We start from the raw sequence: 23,617 nt of genomic DNA on the forward strand, positions 1-23,617 counted from the left end.
TCTTTCCGACTGTTTTGCCGACTCAGATGGTCGGCAACAGTCGGCAAAGGGTCGGTAAAGGGCATTTTTTGTTACGATTTTCGACCGCTTGCCGCCTCGGCAAATGGTCGGCAATTTTGAACAAGTAGATCGTCGTGCCGCCGCGGACGGATGCCGGCTGCCTACCGGCGGCCTGCCACCGTCGACGGCGGCAATCTCTCTTGCCGACCGCGGCATCCTGATGGGGCCAGCCCGGAGCCGAATAGCGTGAATTTGAAGTTCATGCGACTAGAGTTTCACTACTGATTTCAGCGACCGCGAAAATATGAATTCGACACCAATAGCTCAAGTGGTAGAGCATTGTCTTCGCATTCGGGAGGTCGTGGCTTCGAATCCCGCTGCCTACCATTCTGACTGAAGTTTTCCAGGATTTCCCTCAGTCCTACCAGGCAAGTGCCGGGATGGCACCTACTAAACTGGCCCTGGGCGATACCTTTCCAAATCCTTTCCATTGTTAATGTTGTTGGATATTCAATGCAAAATGGCCTCTGAGCTGTATCTGGTGATTTTAAATAAATAAATAGTAAAATATCGGTCATTTTCTACTACTTTCACATGTCCCGGTAAATGCCCCCCTGGTTCGAATTTCGACAAAAACGTTTACTCTGGTCTGGAGCCTTCACCAAGGTATTCGTGACTAAAATTTGGTAACGCTCGGTCAATTTGTCTGGTTCCAAAGCCGGTTCCGGTAAAAGCCCCCTGAGACCCCAAATTTGAAAAAATCGCTGCGTCTTGATCTGGGGCCTGGGCTAAGGTTGTAAGGGCCTGGTTCGTATCTAAGTTAATCTTCTAAATAATTCGAAGCGTTTAACACTTTCTTAACTGGTTATTAATATTTGACCATGAGAACTTTTCTGCACACTCAACAAAATATCTAGACCTTTATACACACACTTATTTACTCGACAAGATGTCTACGTACATGTACATTTATTTTTGTCGTTGCTATAGTAACAACAACTCTTATTTTAGTTACCGATTACATAAATAATATCTCAGAATCTCTATATGTCTTTCTTTTTTTATACATTATACTGCTCACATAATTCGCCTCTGATCCCTTTCTGTAAATAGTCACAGATTGCTAATGTTACATACAACGTTATCGTTGTAGATGTCGCCTCGAACGCGACTTCCATAATAGTTTTACTATGAAGGAAAGAACCCTGGGTTAGATATCATGAGACATTTACGTTTTGAATAGCCCTCATATATATAATATCACCTTTAATACACATATTATACTTTTCCATTTATATATAATATATTATAACATTACACATTTTTTATATTTGTCAATTATCTCAGTATTAATAACGACGAATTACAATTATCACAAGTAAGGCTATTCAAAAATTAAACCTAACTGATAGTTTCCTTCTAGGGTACAAATTAACTATTCCTTCATATACAAACAACACTATTTACAAACAAAAATCTTTATAGTATTAAATATTGATAAGATCAGAAGTCAACAAAGTTGGAACATATAAACGCATTAATGGTCATCATTTAATACATTATTAAACTTTGAAAAATTAAGAGATTCGATATTCATTATTCTTACTCTTTCCATATAATAAAGTGCATTTATTTGATATATCTGTCATTACTTTCATAAGTTCACATTAAAATTATGATCTTTTATTTTTAAATATTCATAATATTCAAATAAGTAATTATGAGATATCTTTGCAAAAGACATGAAACACAAATTATCATTTCTTCAATTAGTGCTATAAAAGGAAATTGCAACAAAACTATAAGGAACAAATCAATAATATTTTCAGTTAACTGCCATAAATTAACTTCGTCAATATTCCGTAAATAATGAGTTTTACCCATAATCAAAATATTTCATAATTACATATGTTTTCAACGTACATTTTAATAAATCGACTGAAGAACATATCAACCATAGACGTAAGCAAAGGTCAATTTAATACGAATCCATCGGTCGCCTTTTTGTCAGTTCAAGTTATACGTTCGAAGGGTTCATTTAAGGAACATTGTATAGCACAATCTTGTATACGTGCTTGTCTTTCATAGGATAATACCATATTTTGATTCCTGTTTACAAAATTCCTGCCATCTGCAAATTGATTTTGTGAGAATCGGCGATAATTATTACTCCTACTGAAATTCTTGTTGTTATTTCTGAAATTCCTAGCTCCATTTCTATAATTAGGTTGCGTTTGATTTCCGGTACCATTAAAACTACTCATTCTATTATTGAAACTACGATCATTAGAATCATTTTCAGGTTGTATATCTACATTACGAACAGATGCATATTGTGTCTGATTACGTGCATAATTACCCTGACCTCTATCCTGCATCTTATTGTTATTCTGATTTACAGACTGACTATCATAACTTAATGAGCATAATTAAATGGTTGAAGTTTATGCATTGTGCCGACATTAACAACTGTTGTAGTCTAAATGGCAATAAGATCCTAATTGAAGCTATAATTCGGGATTTCGGATGGTTCGGAATTAATGATCTTAACTCATGATATGTCGATACTACAAATTCAGTAATACTACGGTGTAACTTTGGATTGTAGTGGTTCGTTCGCAAAACAGCATCTTTATTTGCTACCATAAAATCGTTTTCATAATTTGATAAAAGAGCATTCTTAAAATCTGAATACGTATGAAGATTACCTCTGATAGCTTTAAACCATGTTAAGCAAGGTGGCAACAAGATATGCGGTAATAATTTTAAGAATTGAGACTCATTTACACCCATGAGCTCACATTCATCCTGAAATTTTTCGAGAAATGCCCTAGCGGGTATATCTCCTGGCACGCCACTAAACTTTGTGAGCGACTTAACTTCGCTAAGCCGCAACTGATTACCTGTGCACGTCTTCATACCTCTACTGGAAATGTGTTTGCGCTTGGATGTTTGCCTCACTCGTTCTTCTCTGTCACTACTCTCTGCACCACTCGAAGACCCATCGAATTCCAAAATTGTTCTGTGAGGATGATCAGGTACCCAACCTGTGGCTATAGGATGATTCGTGCCTTCGGCATCCTGGAATGGAATACCGGGAATACACCTTTCCTTGATGAAATTTACTTCATCTCGCAGTACTTAAATATGGTTTTCATGTGCATTAATTGTTGATTCTAAAACATCCATGGATTCTTGAATTTCTGTGCTCCTTTGTAAAACTTTTTCTATTTTCTCTTCATAGTTCGCAAATTTTTCCATCACATGTAGGTTCATCTGATTTAACTGATGTTGAACATGCTCCCATAGGTCTTCATTACATTGATTTAGCTTCACTATTTTTTCGTCAAAGTCATTGACTAACTGAGTTAATTTCTGATCCAATTTTTCTTGAATTTGCTCGGACTGCTTCTTCATTTGCTCGGACTGGTTTATTATTTGTTGCGCCAACTCATCACCTTTTCGTACCTGGTCCTTGATTTGCTCGGACTGAATCTTCATTTGCTCGGACTGGTTTCTTATCTGTTGGGCCAAGTCTTTTAGAATGTCAGCCAAATTGTCACTCGGAGTCAATTCTGGATATACACTCTGTTCACTAATTATATTATTACTTTCCGAACTCATGGCCATATTTCGCCGAATTACTTTTCCACTTCGTAATATAGTAATATTAAGGTCGCGTTGAAAGCTTGCCGTTTTTACTAACCTTCGAAACGACACTTATATAACTCTCGTGGTGAGGCACCAATTTTTTGTAAGGGCCTGGTTCGTATCTAAGTTAATCTTCAAAATAATTCAAAGCGTTTAACACTTTCTTAACTGGTTTTTAATATTTGACCATGAGTAGTGTACATAATTAACTTTCTGCACACTCAACAAAATATCTAGACCTTTATACACACACTTATTTACTCGACAAGATGTCTACGTACATGTACATTTATTTTCGTCGTTGCTATAGTAACAACAACTTTTATTTTAGTTACCGATTACATAAATAATATCTCAGAATCTCTATATGTCTTTCTTTTTTTATACATTATATTGTTCACATAATTCGCCTCTGATCCCTTTCTGTAAATAGGCAGAGATTGCTAATGTTACATACAACGTTATCGTTGGAAGGTACCCCTGACCAAAATTTGGTAACTCTCGGTCTACTCGTCTGGTCCGCAGGCCGCACACAGACAGACAGACAGATAAACACACAAACAAACTCTTTGTTTATTTATATTAGATGGTAGTTTACAAGACAGTATTCAGTATGTACTTTTTATAATAATTGAGGTCATAACGAAAGGAAAATTGTTATATTTGAGTAAACAGGAGAAGAACGTAAATATTGCAAAATCTTTTTCAATACTTTTTTATTATTTTGCTCGAAATTTCTTCATAGTTTATAATTAAAATACTTGCCAACACATCTTCATTTTATTGTCCTAACAAACCAATATATGTTGATAGTAAAATAGTTTAGATTGATCGAGGTACTGGGTCTTCAGAATTTCATGTCACTCCCCCCCACCGTTACGAAATCTTGGCTAAACGAACCAATATATGTTCCAGTAAAATAGTTTAGAGTGATCAAGCTCCTTTTGTGATGACCACAGTATTGTGATGGCTACGTGCCTGCAACACTGTCAGTAGCTACGTCCTCGAGTAATATACATTTACAAGTACAGCTTTATTTTCGTATTTTTTCAACAGTTAACCAATTTAAATCCGTATTATAATTCAAAGTACTTATCATATTTTTATCGCAAAACAAGAATATGTAGTTAACTTCTTAAATACTTCGCTCCGCAGGAACTCGTTCAGCGTGTGCAACAAGCAAAAACAACATGCTTGGTGTCTCACAAATGACAAAGAAGAAAAAAGAAAAGCAAAAGCAGCACAGCAGTGCCTTATCGCAGTCAGAGCTGACAACATAGTTTCGGTCGTCACTTACACCAATAGACTTACAAGCGGTGTAGAAGAGTTATACAGTTTCAATATACATTGTGCCACAGTAGCGCTACAGATGGAATGTGCACGAACTACAAATGAATATGCTTCTTACAAGTATCAGTCACTGTTGCACCCTCTTCACATTCTACACATCCAACTCTATCCATCACGACTCTGGAACTCACTAAAGACATAATAAACACTTCTGACCAGAGTATATACACTTGTTTATTAAAAACTAAATTCCAGTGTAACAGTTTCAACAACCTAACGTTGTCTTCATCAGACACTAACCCAGTCTATTCTACTGCGAATTTAGGATCTAGTTTCGGGAAGGGGCCATGCACAACACGTGAATAAGCACTTACGTTTTTCTTTTTGGGTGTCTACAAATTTTAATGAATTTGTGCATATACGATATTTATTTCGGAGGTTCTGAGCCCGATAGCAAGCCCCTAAAAACGACACTGTCGATATATTTAAGGATGCAACTGGTTTGAACAATTTTGTTCTTGTATACACTATAAACATATGGTGAATATTTTACTTGTAGTTACAAATGGCAACTTTATTGGTTCCAACAAGATGTTATCCTGCTAAAAGCATGCATTTATTTGTTTGGCACATATTACAAAGCATCGGAGACATTAATTAGAAAAGCTTTAAGAAAAAAGGCTTTATGAACATTAAGTCGCTTCAAGCGTTCAAATCGCTTTTTATAAAAATCCAGATTATGAATTACAATAACTTTTTACGTTGTATGTAAAAATAATCTCTCTGTCATACTCTCTCTCTTTCTCTCCTCTCTCTCTCTTTCTCTACATATACACCTTTATATTGCAATCGGTATCAGGAACATGAATAATTTTCATTTTGGACATGTGGTTTAAGGTTGGTATTCAAATCAGAAATCTGTTGCCCTTATAACAATGTTAACGTTCCTGATTCTAGCGCCTTCGTATATCAACTGAGCTTTGAAAATTGAAGAAACGAGTTGATTTTGTTCTTTCAAGCACTTGAAATCAGAACTTCAGATTTAAGGAAATGTTTCCATATATTAAAGTAAAAAACAAATTCCCGGACGTTTAGATTATGGTCAAGCGCCTTGACCACTGAACTACGATTACTACGCGCTAATTGATTCGTCTTTAGTTTCTTTCCGTGCATAATATTTGATTCAAAATAAAGGTGTTATGTATTTCGTTTTTTTAAAAAATATGTAATGTAGATAACACTGGATAACAAATTTTGACCAACTTTATGTTTATCTGATTTCATTTCCTTTTTAAATATTGTTGGGTCGTACTAATAACGTGCATAACATTAGTTTTTCCGAAATGTCAAAAATCGCCTTAAAATTCGTCTTTAACCCTTAGAAATCGGGTAATTTGTCGAATTTTCCCTCCAGTTTTCGTTAAAGCGTAATAACTAAGAAACCATTTGCCCTAGTGCAACCGGTTATGCCTTGCTTTTTACGAAAAGGAACAGGCTTTTAAACTCTGTAACTTTATTTGCAAGATTACATGCAAAAGAAAATTTATTCAAGAAAATTTATTCTGGAGTAGGTAACCCTGTTTGTACAGTTAGCCAAATTACATCAGATTTTTTTTGGATCAGAAATTGATTCTGTAAGTTTTAAATTGGTATTCACGAGACGACACAAAATGTTGGGAAGAAAATTAGAAATTTGGTTATGAAATCAACTGGAACTTGACAAAGAAAAATGAAAAAAAAAAAAAAAACATTTTTCATTTCCGTGTAATATAATAGTTCCTAACCTCTATTTTCAACTAAAATATATTATATTTCTAACACTTTTACGCAGAAGTGAATATTAAATGGCTAGTCTATATAAGCAGCAGTTTTGGCCCGGTTTTGATTTTTATTGAGAAATTTAGAGCTAATTGCTATCTTACAATATGCTTCACTGAAGAAATTATACCGAATTAACACAGCGCACAAAATAAAATTTAAAAAATTAGCAAAAATATATCCACTTTCACTACAAGCACATAATGCAGAACATTTTAAAAATGAGTACGCTTGCTTTTTCGCTTGTGCGAAGTTGATTTGTCATCAGAAATCGATGTCGAAATGTAATCTCCCATGATCGCGGTGTCCCAGCGCCCTTGGTATATTCTTTCTGTTTTTCATTGTCTTGATAAAAGCGTTCACCATGTTCTTCACTCACATCTGCTAAATTTGGACGGAAAAATCAAGATGAGAAAACAAAAAATGCAATTTCAACGACAATCTACAACCCAAATTGCGAAATAGGTAAATCAAAGAATCTATCAACTCCCTATAATTTTCACTCCTATTTTTACCAAGAAAGCCTTGAACTACCGCCCTAAAAGCTTCCCAAGCACTTCTTTCCTCTCGAGTCATTGTATTCTGAAGTTTTTCAGACAGAAGCATCACATGTATCTGTGGGCCAGTAAATATGCAAGCTGTGATTTTAGCGTCAGTTAACTGTGGAAACATTTGTCTTATGTAAGAAAGAGCTGCAAAATGTGGATCTAATGCTCTAACAAACTGTTTTACAAGTCCTAATTTTATGTGGAGTGGTGGGAATAAGATTTTTCTCTTTCAACTAAAGGTTCATGTATGACATTGTGAGTGCCAGGAAGTAAATGTTTCCTTTCTGGGCACACCTTGAGTGTATAATGACAGTCAGTAGCTCTGCTATCCCAAAGGCAAAGAAAAGACGAATATTTAATATAGCCACTCTGCAAACCTAGAAGGAAACCGATCATCTTAAAATCTCAACAAATATCCCAATTATATTTTTGGTACTTAATCTTTTCCAACAATAATTTCATGTTTTCGCGGTCTTCCTTCATGTGGACTGAGTGTGCAACTGGTACAGAAGGATTTACATTTCAATTGTGCAGAAGAATTACCTTCAAACTTCTAGATGAACTGTCTATGGGAAGACGCCACTCCTCTGGTTGATGTGGGTAACCGATAGCTTCAAATAGACCACTAACGTCATGACAATAACACAAACTTCCTTCCAATTTGAAGAATTGTGAAAAAGTCTTATGCTTTTTCCTATATTTTGATATTTTACATGTTGGAAGGAGAAAATTCCACTCATTTAAACGTGAAGCAAGAGGTTCTGCCTTTGATTTGGGAAGATCTAAATTTCTTATCAAGTCATTAAGTTCTTGCTGATTAAGCAAATGTGGTTCCTTTTTTTATGGTTTTATGCGAAAAACTAATATCAAGATCGGAAGATTCCTCTGGCTCTCCTTCCGATGACAATATCTCTGGTGATTAGGGTACAGGAAGTTCGTCACTGTGTGAAACTGGAGCAATGGATGAAGATAAACTGGGGTATTCTATTTTTATCCTATTCTTTCTGTTTTTATAGTGTGTCACGTCAACTGATCAGAAGTAGCAGTCATTATGGTGATTAGTAGGCTCTCTCCAAATTCGAGGAATAGCAAATGGCATACACTTTCTGGTTCCCCGTAACCAACCTTCTAATGTAGAGCGGTAACTACCGGAACACACATGCGGAGCCAATGTTTGACTTGATCACCTACGGGCACTCGAAAGTAAGCTTCATATGCAACACAGAATTTTGTTCCAAGCACAATGTTATGTTTAAGTTGTTTGGGGTTTATGTAATATCCACAAATATAACAAAATGAGTCTGCTGACATTTTACAACGCCTACTTGCAGACATTTTATCTTCCACACAGCACCTAGTGAAATTAAATCAACTTCCACTAATATAGTTATCATTACAGTTACTCAATACTGTATGAACTGGCTATCCAAGTGAAGTCATATAGAAATTTACCTACTTTATTAAAGTAAAGGTTAATATTTTTTGAAAAGTAAGGGAAAAATAAGAAATTATATTTTTCTATATAGTTATTTTCATTCAAAATGAATGCTGTATTCAAAATTTGTAATCATAGAACGCATATGCTCCGAAACGGAACTTTCTAATTAATCCACAAGAGTTTGTTCCGTGTTGTCATCTATGGACAGCCGAAGTAAAGGCTGGAATACTTCTTCTTAAATGATGTTCTTGAACAAAGATGATTTTGTAAAACTCCTTCCAAACAATCGACATTTGAAGAAAACTAATACCAGATTCGTAATTAGCACGTCAAAATCATTCGGTAAATGTAAAAACATTAAGACAAACAATTTCTTGTTGACAAATTAAATAATGTCGTACGAGTCCTCAATTACATATTCCTTTGTTTTGCCAATCAATTTGACTATAAACAAACTACTGTTTTGAGCGAACAGAAAAGTCGCTTTATTTAGCAAGCTGGAGTAAGTAACGCTTCAGGTGAATGGTTAGTGTCGTCGTTTCCTAATTTGCCGATTCGGGTTCGATTCTCCCTCTCTCCTTTATACTTTTTTAAAAATGTTTCATTTACAAGGCTGAGCTCCAGTTGGATACTACTAAACGAAGATAACCTCCAATGGAGAAATTCAGTGATAATCTGATCCTGAAAATAAAGGAAGAAAAGTAAATGGAGAAAACAAATTACAGAGTTACTTATGATAATGGTTCTACATTTGATATCATTCGTTAATTTCGTGCATTTTTAAATTATTGTTAATTGATAGTATATTCTCCCTTTTTCTCCTTGTGTCTCAATGTGTAAATTTTCACAAATCAGGAACCCTCAGTTATATTTGCAACCTAAGGAGAAATACGCTTAGTACGGATAAGTTCTCCAACTCCACAAATAAATTACTGCGTACAATATTTAGCATTTTCAAAAGTCATTTAACGAATAATGAAATCGAACAAATTTTTCTCGAAGTAGTATTACGTATCAATCAGTGGCGCCGGAACCAAGGAGCTCAGGCCCTGTTAGACCCCCAAGATTTTCATTGGAGGCTGGGCTCTTACCGCGAGTGATGGATTCATACTTTGATTTGCAGGTATGACCACTGCTAATATTTTAAAACTCAGCACAAAGGCTTTGTGTTTACTTATAAAATAACCTACTAGATATACTGCATAGTCTATCCGTATTTGTTTGATACGCATATATCTATAGTCATTTGAAGTAAGTTAACTTTTATATAATTTCTCATTTGAGTTAATTTCTCATCGGCACCTCAGATGTCCGTATATTTTTTCTGATATTGTGCTGTTTACTGTTTACTCCCTATTGTCATTTCGTCAGCCAGCGTTTCCCTCCACTTCTGCGCAAAAACACACTTTATAATTTGTGCTTTTAACAGTTGGGGGAATTTAATGCTGCTGTGCTAGCAGCTACCAGGCGTAATTAATCTTGGAGCTGGCGTCAGTTGGGTTGCCTAACTCACGGATTTATTACCTCAAGAAGTTATGTGGCCCACTGTACATCTACAACTTAAGCGTGGGACTAGATCCATATTAGTTGTTCCATGAATATAATCTAGGCTTTGTATTAAAAAAGTTAAGTCATTACCCCGGGACAATATTTTAAGTGGAGAAGTATTACCCTTCCCACGTTGTAAGCGATCGAAAATAGGAGTATATAGCCTTGTTTTATAATAAAACTCAGGCCAACATTAATGGATACAATACATGGACTTTAAAAGCTAAAGTTCACAATGTAATAATGAGCCTTTATGAAACAAATAATTTCACATAAATGTCTAATAATATCAATACAGTATTGTTTATTCCAATCATGGTGCAATTGTTATTCCAAGAATAGAATGCGTTGCTAAGCGACGTAATCTTTTGAGTGATCTGACAAAAAAATGTGTTAACGTTTGCTCAGTTTTAGATCCAGCGTTGCCAATGTGTGTGTAATTGCACAAAATGTGTGCAATTCTGGCCTGTTTGTGCATTTTGTGTGTAATGCCAATCTGTGTGCATTTTGTGTGTAATTTGGCACAATTAAATATTTCGATCATTGATGATTTTTACGAAGTTCCTTTCATTCAAATATTCATTATATTATTTTTTTTTAAATTGCCTTCTGAAAACTAAGAGCTCCAACGACTGACTCCAGGCCAATGCAATAAAACCACAGATAAAATAACAAGTTATTTGTACTTATTGTTAACCTCTTATTTTCTCTACAGTATGATAAAATCTATCTTGCTTCCTTGGTACCTCACTTCTTGTTTCTCAGAGGCAGGTGTCATGACATCCCCAAGCATAGACGCTTTGTTCAAGCAAGCAATGTGAATGAATGTTGACCCTTGATGTTGGCCAAAACATGAGGCGGAGGTGGTAAGAAGTCTTGTCTTCTCACCACTTGTGAAGAAAATGCCATTTTGCAAACAGATGAACGACAGAGTGGCCGATGTCCAATTAAAAACATTAAGTATGTTGAAAGCAATGGCGCAGACTTTCCAAGATTTATGCGGGTGCATATCAATGACAGGTCATATTGGCCTATATGTTTTCAGGGAAGTCTCGATGTTTGATTGATTTACTTTTAGTTAAAATATTTTATGAACATTGTCATAAAGGCCTGTACTGTGAGAAAGTAAAATATATCTGTACTATAAGGATAAATTGGGGCTGCCCTAGCTCAGTCGGTAACACGACTGATTTAAACGGAAGAGAAACTGGTTCAAACCCGGGTTCAAGCTAAAAATCTTGTGGGTGCGCCGCACACATAAGATTATTTATGTGGGTGACGGAGCCGTGGAGCATGGTTGAAAGTAAAATGAAAGTGACAATGGGCGGGAGGGTGACGGTTTTGCAATAAAAATAATAATAATAATAATAATAATAATAGTAATAATAATAATAATAAATCAAACGCTGAATCCTTGAACAGTGGCTCGTCAATCTACACTCATGTCCAAAATGATTGTCGCATACCTATAACGGTCGTGTTGTGCGAATATAATTGGATAATAAACTCGCAAGGCACTTCTAGTACTGTTACTATGTGTATAATCGGGACATGTATATTTGTGCTAAATTTCATATAAAACAAATATAAATACGAAAATTAGGATGAGTACATCAAAATGTTGCTAAATGGACAAGAAAAGTTTTTTCGTTATATTGTTCTTATTTACAGTTTTGACATGAAATTTACCACATACATGTCTGCCGATTATACACATAGTAAGAGTGTTAAATGTACCCTGCGATATCATTATCCAAATATATTCGCTCAACAAGCCTGTTATAGATATGCGATAATCATTTTGGACATGAGTGTACTTATAGGTATGTACGTCATTAGACATAATATACATATAGATAGGTAGTTATGTATTGTTTAATGCTGTGTGCACTGTCTTACAACTTGTGTGTAAAATTGTGCAATTTGGACGGAAGGTGTGTGTAATTTTGCTTGTCGTGTCTGGCAACACTGTTTAGATCTGCATCTGCAAAACATACTTTGTGGAGAACATGGCTCTTTGAGGCACCGATTACAGGGCCTTTTGTTTATATATCGGAATATAGAAATTCAAGTCTCAATCAAAATAATCCGTCTGAGCATATCTCTTTCACGAAGGACATTTTTACTCCAAAACTTCTATTCCAAGGGAAGGAAATCATGAAACTGCTGTTGTAACAATTAACATCCCGGTGAAATCAGGCCATCACTGGAGCACGATCTCTAGTTCAGATTAGTACACTTCATCAATTTTATTTGTTCTATTATTTGCCCTATAAATACCCATCACGGCGATGTAAAGGCACTTTTGGCGACGAGGATACATTATCCCCACATGAAAAGAAAAATTCCATAAAAGCATTAGTATTTTTATTTCCAGACGGGAGGGACAAATTCCCCCTTGTTCTTCCCAGGGAATTCATTCTTTGGCTGGAGATGCAAGTTATTGACGTAATTGTGCCTGAGTACAAAAGTAGGTACTTGTGGGAAAAGACCAAATTTTTATCCCGGTTCCCGTGAGTACCAAAGTTGGTACTCAGGCATAAATACGTCATCAACTTGCATATCTCACTGAAGTATGCATATTTTCAAGTTGTGGGGTCAAACAAAACTGATAATGTAAAAAAATTAGTAATGTGGCCGTGGGAACATTGCGCAAGATGATGCCTCGGCAGTCAACCTGTTAATAACAATTGTAAATGTTATGTGAATGATTTGGATCATTTGGATGATTAGGCCGAAAATTAAAACTATTCAATGAAGTTTACATTTTTCTCTAAAAAATGCTTTCAAACTGAAAAAGGAGATACTGTATGAGAAAGTCGTTGGTTTCCGTCCATTAAAAAATTCAAAACTTAATAATAAGATACGAAAAGGCAAGAATTCGTATGTGGCAAATGACAGTACAAGTATAAGGCAACTTTAGAAAAAGAGAAAACGTCAGTTATAAGGACAATAGCATTATCATGGAAGTCAAAACATAATACATCTATTCTGAAAAATTTTGGGCCAACAAGGTGCTGTTCTTTTCAGAATACAAGGTGCCACGTCAATGCCTAAGTATCAGAAAGTACATTGTTTAATTTCAAAAATGACCTTCACAATATTTGTTTAATTCCAAATATCATTAATATTTGTAATAAACATTCCACAAATGTTAACAACGCTAAATGGTAGCTACGTTTAGAGATCTTGATACAAGGCACAAAATAGAAGGAGGAATAATAGGGGTTCCTTGACTCCTTGTCGCTCAATTTCAGAATGAAATCTGCCTTCACCGCTCAGCGATTACATTTGAAAGACACCAAAGGAACGTACCAGTTACAATCAAGTTACTCAAATGTTTAAACTTTAACGGTAAGAAGTTCCTGATGCCCATTCTAAGTCAGATGGCGGTAAGCGATACCTAAATTGGTAACGATATTGCTTAGTTGGATTGCGACAGTCTAGTGTGTGTGGTGTAAATGGAGCTGTCGCTGTTTTCCTTAAAAGCAATATGTGCAGATTTCTTCGGTTTAGCGAATATAAGCAACTTAAGAGTATTTAGTATTTATAGGGCAAATAATAGAACAAATAAAATTGATGAAGTGTACTAATCTGCACTAGAGATCGTACTCCGGTGATGGCCCGGTTTCACCGGGATCTTAGTTGTTACAGCAGCAGGTTAATGATTTCCTTCCCTTGGAATAGAAGTTTTGGAGTAAACACGTCCTTCGTGAAGGAGATATGCTCAGACGGATTATTTTGATTTCTATATTCCGATATATAAACAAAAGGCCCTGTAATCGGTGCCTCAAAAAGCCATGTTCTCCACAATGTATGTTTTGCAAGTGCGGATCTAAAACTGAGCAAACGTTAACACATTTTTTTGTCAGATCACTCAAAAGATTACGTCGCTTACCAACGCATTCCATTCTTGGAATAACAATTGCACCATAATTGGAATAAACAATACTGTATTGATATTATTAGGTATTTATATGAAATTATTTGTTCATAAAGGCTCGTTATTACAGTGTGATCTTTAGCTTTTACAGTCCAAGTATTGTTTCCATTAATGTTGGCCTAAGTTTTAATATAAACAAGGCTATATTCTCATATTTTCGATCGCTTACAACGTCGAAGGAGTTATACAATTCGCTTCTCCGCTTATAATATTGTTTCAGGATAATGACTTAACTTTTTTAATAGAAAGCCTAGATTATATTCATGGAACAACTAATATGGATCTAGTACCACGCTTAAGTTGTAGCTGTACAGTGGGCCACATAACATCTTGAGGTATAAAATTAGTGAGTTAGGCAACCCAAATGACGCCAGCTCCAAGATTAATTACTCCTGGTAGTAGCTAGCACAGCAGCGTTAAATTGCTCCCAACTGTTAAAAGCACAAATCATAAAGAGTGTTTTTGCGCGCAGAAGTGGAGCGAAACGCTGGCTGACGAAATGACAATAGGGAATCTTTGGATACTGTGTAATTAACTCTGTAATTTTTTTCTCCATTCACTTTTCTTACTTTATTTTCAGGATTAGATCATCACTGAATTTCTCCATTGGAGATTATCTTCGTTTGGCAGTATCCAACTGGAGCTGAACCTTGTAAATGAAACATTATAAAAAGTGTAAAGGGAGAGGGGGAGAATCGAGCCTGAACCAGCAAATTAGGAAACTACGACACTAACTATTCACCTAAAGCGTTACTTACTCCGGCTTGCTAAATAAAGCGACTTTTCTGTTCGCTCAAAACAGTAGGTTTTTATAGTCAAATTGATTGGCCAAACACAGGAATATGTAATTGAGGACTCATACGATATTATACCATTGTATTCACTAAACTATCTACATTACAGATTTTTAAAAATCAAAATACAAAACACCTTTATTTTGAATCAAATATTATACACGCAAAAAACTAAAGACAAATCAATTAACGCGTACTAATAGTAGTTCAGTGGTCAAGGCGTTCGACCATAATCTAAACACCCTGGAAGGTGTTTTTTACTTTAATATATAGAAACATTTCCTTTAATCTAAAGTTCTGTTTTCAAGTGCTTGAAGAAACAAAATCAACTCGTTTCTTCAATTTTCAAAGCTCAGTTGATATACGAAGACGCTAGAATCAGGAACGTTAACATTGTTCTAAGAGGAACAGATTTCTTATTTGAATACCAATCTTAAAACAAATGTCCAAAATGAAAATTATTCATGCTCCTTATTACTTATTGGAATATAAAGGTGTATATGTAGAGAAAGAGAGAGAGAGGAGAGAGTGAGAGAGAGAGATGTATTTTTACATACAACGTAAAAAGTTATTGTAAATCATATTCTGGATTTTTATAAAGCGATTTGAACGCTTGAAGCGACTTAATGTTCATAAAGCTTTTTTTCTTAAAGCTTTTGTAATTAACGTCTCAAATAGTCCGATGCTTTGTAATATGTGCCAAACAAATAAATGCATATTTTTAGCAGGATAGTATCGTCTACCCCTTGCTTGTATTGATGGTATAAAACAATGTTGTGTTGATGTTGAGCTTAACGTAACTTTCAGCAGCGATGCTATATGAGACGTTTACCTACTGATTAGCGTGGAATCCGAACCACATGAGCTCACACCGGGAATCGAACCGGGTATCTTACGTCAAAGGTGAGTACACTAACCGCTTAGCCACGAAGGAACTCGGTATAAAAATCGAATACTACACATTACCCCATATTATTTCACCGACAGATTTGTGTTTTATGAAACAGTTCAAATAGTATTTCTGGACACCGTAGCGAACAATTTATTTCCTTTTTCATGCGATCTACGAAAAATACAAAGGATAAACACATTAAACACGAAACAAGGAAAAGGATTCAATATATAGTACTTTGCCTCTCTCGAATAAATCAATATATTACAAGTGCCTATCTCGAGCATTTCTATTAGAACTATTAAAACGCGCCTTCTTCTTAACTCGGCGGTGTCGTCTAGTGGCTAGCACGTGCGCCTCAGGAGGACGGGTTCTCGGCTTCGATTCCCGGTGTGAGATCTTTTGGAATTTTAAGTGTTCTAAGTGTGAATTCGTGTCCTTATAGTTCAAGATTACTGGAAATAACTGTAAAATCTGGATAACCGAGTAGGAACTCTACACTCGTTACTGACAAGGCAAATCAGATTTTGGTAAATTAACTTCCGGGCCACCTTTCGCGAGGTAAGAGCGCACATTTAAAGTGTCAATATTACAAATTGCAATAGCCAGAAAACTCGTCTCAAAGTTTCTGAATCTCCGCATAAATGATAGAACCACTTATCAAGTGGCAGAGTGAGGAGTAGCTACACGTTACGCGCGAAAGGTTACGGTCTTGTCATTTTTCTTGTTGCAACCAATAAAGTAGCCATTTGTAACTACAAGTAAAATATTCACCATATGTTTATAGTGCATACAACAATAAAAATTTTCAGATCAGTTGTATCCGTAAATATATTGACAGTGTCGAATTTAGGGTGTGGCTATCGAGCTCAAGACCTCCGAAATAAATTTCGTATATGCACAATTTCATTAAAATTTGTAGTCACCCAAAAGGAAAAACGTAAGTGTTTATTCACGTGTTGTGCATGGTCCTTCCCTGAAACAAAATCCTAAATACGCCACTGTATATTGATATCACTAGATATATTATGGTTACCAAAGTCATGCAAAAAATATTCTTGATACTTCGTATCCATATCTGTGGACAGTGAGAATTACAAGGGATTTAAAGGGGGAACTCCCCTTTGGGTAATACTGTATATATGCTACAACCAGAGGCATCATTTGAGACTTCGCTTGAGAAAGGCAAGAACATCAGTGACATAAGGCTTTCATGTTTTATAGCAGTATATTAATAGACAATTAATTAAATTATAAGTATTCCTCAAATTCTTGAGGTCTAATTGTCCCCTCTTGCTCCCCTAAATGACGCCCTTGGCTACAACTCTTATATTTCCCCATGCTCTTGTCGTCTGAAATGACGCCCCTGGTTTAGCATACACCTAGCATTACTAAAGGGGATTCCTCCTTATCCCCGTTGTAATTCGCACACTGTGCACAGATAGACACGAAGCGCCAAGAACATTTTTACACAACGACTGTAGTAACCATAATATATCTTGTGATATTAATATACAGTGGTGTATTTAGGATTTTATTTCGGGGAAGGGCTATGCACAACACGTGGATAAGCACTTATATAAGCAGAGGAGGAGAACGAAAAACTTATGAAACTGTGGGTTGACAGGCCCTTTCTGTGGTCATACGGTTAGCGTAATGGCCTACGGAATCAGAGATCCTAATTTCAATCCCGGTCAAAGTAATAATTTTATGTGTATTTTTTGTACTCAAATAAGTTCATAATTTTAACTTCGATAAAAAATAATGTATTTGTCCGTAATTTATTAATTTGCAAGAAAATACAAATTGCAATAAAAATGGTTTTTGTTTTGTTGTAAATGACCCTATGATCTCTAACCATAATAACGCTATTACTAAGTACCACTTCATAAAGCTAGTTTGCAAAACAAATATCGAATTTGTGTGTAACTTCAATAAAGTACTCAAGAACTCTGACCTCTGAATCCGGACTCCAGTACGTTAACCATCTGACTACAGACTATGGGACTGATGACCGATATTTTCATAACGTTTTCTTGCTCGTTTTTTTGGCTGTCAAGCACCATCCGTGAAGGGCCTGTCTTCAATTCTGGGTCAAATCTTTGATCATTTTTTTCTGGAGAATCTTAATGTACAATAAAAAATGAGGGTTCACTTTTCAAATTTTAGTTACCCCTCGTACCCCCGAAGGAGGCAGGGATAGGGGTTGCGTTTGGTGTCATTGGATTGTTTTCAAAACTATTTAGCACGTGTTGTTTTTCTTTTCCTGATCTGTATATTTCGCGAGATAGTTGATGGATCCGGGACTATGAAGACACACACACGCTTGTGTTTTCCATAGAAAAGTTGCAAGTATAATTCATAATTTTGTCAGTTTACAAAATGTTTCCAAATACAAAATTTCTACTTCCCAATATGGATTTAAATCGCAATACTAACAATCAGTGATAGTCATGTTTTCTAATTCGGAATATTTTTTTCACTTCTCATGAATAGCCTCGCTGCTAAAAGGGACGTTAAACTCAAAACCAACTCAACTGATATCCTGATATAACCGTACCGATACAAGATTTCGGATAAAGAACTCACGCTATGACTGTTGTTGGTTTGAATCGCTCTTCGGGAGAGGATCTTTAAAATTATGTTTCTGTTTAGTGTTGTACGGTAATAAAAGGATATACAGGTGTAGATGTTTCAAAGCAAATATAAGGCCAAGGAGCAAATATGTCGAATGATTTTTTTTAATTATTAGCATCCTTGTCTTTGGTGCGAGACATCTGAGTTTGAATCTGAAAGTAAATCCGGTTTCTGAATGTCAAATGGCATATGGTTTTTATAAAGAAAGATATTTTACTGGGAGTTTTCTAGAGGAGGAAGACCAATTGACTTACATGTACAGTAACACTTTAAAAGCGTAACACTCCGATTTTGATAAAATTTAGCAGGTAGATGTTACACATAAACGAATACATGTTCATTTACTTTCTGTAGAATAACGGTTTTAGGGGGCAAAAGCCTCCACCCCAAATTTTGACAGTTGACACCCTAAAGGAAAGAACTGGATCGAAATAAACGAAATTGTGCACAGATATTGTAGGCTAAAATGGGCGAAAGAGTATTTCGTATTTTCCTGGAAAAACAGTTGGGTGGAGATGGACCTCTGCAAACCTTTGATCACGAAATGTCAAAAGTGCTAATAACAGGATGTCAGAAATTGTAACGTCCATCTCCACCTAACCAAATGAACTCGAATTCAAACCGAGAGTCTTATTTAAAAAATTAGAAACTAAAAAACTAATAATAATGATAATAATAATAATAATAAAATTGTTGATTTAAACTTATTAAGAACAGGCCTGGCAGATGGGACTAGCGGACCTAATCAGTTTCGTCTCGTTTCGTCAACAACCTTAATATATGATCCAATATTTCCAAAAAATACAAAATATAAAACAGGGGTAAGATCATATATATGCTAAATAAACACCAAAAGATTTCAACTATTATAACAGTTTTATTCAACAAAAATGCAATGGTGTATATGTGTTATTGCGTTAGAACAACATATATACACCTACTGAATTACAAATAAATACTAAAAATATGCAAAAAATAATGCAATAGTTTTTAATTATTTTATATTTAGCTCTTTGAATTCAAAAATTTAAAGCTATCAAATGGTAACTTTAAAACTATAGTTCTCGAAATATCCTCAATTTTAATTATTCTGAATTCACAACAAATTCAACAATGCCTTTTCTCCAAAAACAGCGTTTAATATTTACTATAAATTTACAGTCAAAATCAAGCATAGCTCGACAGTCAATAAAAAGAGGTAATCGGCCTATCCAGCATAGGTTAGCAATGAATATTTAAAAAAACACTGAATATCAGACAATTTAGCGCGCAATAAGTCCTCTCAATATTCGTGAACAATCTGTATATATTAAGACTGAATCTTTTTTAAATACTCCAAACAATAATTCTCTTATTCGAAATTTACAAATCAATTTAATCAACAAATTATTTAATCCAATAGAACTAATTTCCAGATTTAATATCTCGTCTCAAAATCAATAACTGCTGGACAAAATAGAAATGCGAATTGCATTAAGCTTACGAACCCAAATTAATCTCGAAAATATTCGATCAGCCAGTAATACTTTGAACAATTATTCACTTTTAATGCTGAGATCGACTTACGCAAAATTATCGTCAAATCTGAGGGTAGATAAAATACTATAGCGGTGAAAAATAGGTCCAAAATAACTGAAATCCTAACCCGAGCGATTTTGAAACAAATTTCACAACCGCACGAAACATATAGTGTGAAGTAACTGTGTATTGGATTTGAAGTGACGATGAGATAATTGTATAAACTCTAATTTAGTTCACTAAATTCGATTATTTTATTAAATTACATTTTTAACAAAAGAAACATGAACTTTTGAAAACTCATTGGAAGAAAACTTTGATTTGAACTGTACATTTTTAGACATCTGTTGTAAACACATTTTTGTTAATAAACTCGACTAGCTTCCTTCTTTCCTTTCCGCATACCTTCAAGCATAGCCTGATACTTCCCGATTCATTGGACTCTTAGCTCATCATTTCTTCAGCGGAACAAAACCACGAGGGACAGAACAACAGGGGGTATTCGCCACGAAGTTGAGGAAGGTGCATGATCATCGGAGACAAGCGGATCCCACCATTGGAGGACGACCGACTCCATGTTTAAAGAATACCATTCTGCTGGTTCATCGCCTCAGATACTTTTTTCAGTTGAGATTAGTGAAATGAAGATGTAAGAGGACATCCTAAAGACGCATTATTGTAGAGACGCATCACGGAGAGAGTTCGACGCCCCTAGCAGTCCAACAGGATTGAGTTTCAGTTGTTGGCTGTTACCAGAACTCCCAGGTTCCTTCACGGCAAACCCTTCATCGTTCCAGATGACCAGGACGACGCCAGTCTCGATGGATCTATCAGGATAGTGCTCATCCTTTATCTATCAATCATAACCTATTTCTCTCTCACACCTTTTCCTACTAGTCATTTTCAAAATTGAAACATTTGAGTTTCATTTAAATTCAATCATTATTTCGTTGTTAAGTACCGTGTTATGCATCAGTTCCATAACCGATAGTTACATTATTCTATGAGTATTTTTAGAGATTATTCTGAGTTATAACTGATGGCACAGCATCGGCACATAATGGAGATGCTGTGAGGCTTACGTCTTTGTTACGATTCCAAAATTTCGATATTTTAAAGATTTTAAAAGATAATAACGATACAATTTGAATAATTTGTACAGAGTAATTTATAGTTTGTCGAGAGAAATTAAGTAGAGTTACTTTCAGCCCACGCGCCTACCCTCGATACGTTTATTAATTTGCTCTGTTAGAGTAATTTTTGTTTTGTTGTTTGATTAAGTGGGTGAGAAGAGAAAATTTTGCCAAGTTATTATAATTTGTTTTCTTTGTGTTAATATATAAGAAGTGTTATTTACATTTTGGTGTTGATATATATATATATATATATATATATATATATATATATATATATATATATATATATATGTATATATATATAGTAGTGTAAAATATTTATTATAAGTGTGATTTTGAAAATAGATATAATGAGAATACTAGTGTTATATCTTCTGCTTTAGATCGTTTAGTAGAACCCCCCAGATTTTCTGGCAAATTGAACGAGTCAGTTCAGTCACTTTTTAGTCATTTTGAGGATTTTTCTACCCTTCATAACTTACGTGATGTACAGAAACGTCATTTGTTGCCGTATTGTTTAGAAAATGGGGCTCCTGCTTTTCTCTTTGCTTTACAATCAACCGCAGAATATGATAATCTAATGTATGTACAGATTAAGAAGAAATTTATAGAGGCTTATGAAGATAACGTAGTTTCGCAAGTTTTAGAGCAAGAAATGATAAATAGGGAACAGTCAGATTCTGAATCTGTCTTAGATTACATTTTTCATAAGTGGAAATTAATACTAGAGTACGATCCGAAGATGCTAGTGACCGATCAAATTGACTTGATAATCGATGGGTTATTGCCTTCGTTTTATTCTTTAGTCGTAAGAAAATCTTATAAGACTGTTATTGAGTTAGCAAAGTCCTTAGGTCTGGAGGAAAGAGTTAATTTTCTTGTCAGCATGCGTAGTCAGAGATCGAAGTCCTTGGCAATAACAAATGAATACAATATACATCCTGTTGGTAATAATGCTATAGAGCAAAAAGAAAATACTTTAGATGTTAATATTCAAAACGTAAATGAAATTGTAAGTCAGCCTGAAGAAAAAATATATTGATAGCTCAGTTAGAAGATATCAAAGTCCAGTTACAAGATCTGGAGAAACGAACTGCGCTCGCAAAAGTTTCTCACGCACACAAAGGAAAATCTGTGCGTATACAATCTTATGAGCATTCGCGTTTGGAGCGAAGAAATCCCATTCATGCATCCTCTCCATCCTTTGGTCATTCGTTGCCTCCTGCTTCTGTCAATGCAGTCAATGTAAATGAGAATGCTAAATCGAATAATAGGAATAGGGTAGACAATAATATGTGTAATAATGTTAGAAATACTAAGCGATATTTTGTGCCTATTCAATATGAAGCTGATTTGCCTCATTTTAAAGCATATATAGATAATAAGCCGCATTTATTTCTATTGGATTCAGGCAGCACTGTTAGTATAATTTCTGCTAATAGTTTAAATAATAAGCATAAAATACTCAAAGGAACGACTTTTATTCGTGGCGTCACTGGAAATTCTCAAGAAAGTCATCGAACCGCTTTAGTGGAATTTAAATTAGTAGGACAGTATTTTACGCATTCTTTTCGAGTGTATAATGATTTTCCGTATAATAGCATAATTGGCCAAGATTTTTTAAAAAATCATCTTGCAATGGTTGATCACAATAAGAATTCTTTAAGTATTGTTAAATTTGGTATTCCTCCAAGAGTTGAATTGCAGCCATACGTATCTTTTGATGAAATTTCAAACCATATAGCGAAATTATATAAACCTCAATTTTTAGTGGCTCGCTCTGTTGTTTTGCTTCCAAATTCAAGTGTTCAAGTTACATTAAAGAAAGTAAATGATCTTGCAGGTAATCGTAATTTACTATGTCCTAATGAGTTAATAGATACGCAGGCAGAAATTTTTGTGCGTAAATCAGTTGTAGACGAAATTCATCCGGTAATGTCTGTGATTAATCCTACCAAAAGTAAACTTTACTTGAAGAAAGATGTTGTTTTGGGTTCTGCCGAATATGTTATCAGTGATACCAACTTCAAGAAACCAAATCGCACTAACAATAAGGTTCATAAAGTTAATGCAGTAGATACGAAATCTTTTCCTGAAGGTTATGATACATATTGAGTAAATGTTAACCTATAATTGTTGCCACATCAACAACAGCAATTATATGACTTAGTAGAGGAATTTTATTCTGTTTTTTTTGGAATGAATTTGATTATGGTAGTGCTAAGGGATATAAGCATAAAATTGAATTAGTAGACAATATCCCAGTAAATATACCCCAATTTGCGATACCATTTCATCTACGGGATGAGATCAAAAAACAAGTAGATATTTTATTGAAAAGTAAGATCATTGAGCCTAGTATTAGTCCGTATAATTCTACGGTAAAGTTTGTTAAAAAGAAGAA

The sequence above is a fragment of the Thermobia domestica genome, chromosome 9 (assembly GCF_964235325.1).
Source record: "Thermobia domestica chromosome 9, izTheDome1.hap1.1, whole genome shotgun sequence".
In the NCBI taxonomy this organism is placed as follows: domain Eukaryota; kingdom Metazoa; phylum Arthropoda; class Insecta; order Zygentoma; family Lepismatidae; genus Thermobia; species Thermobia domestica.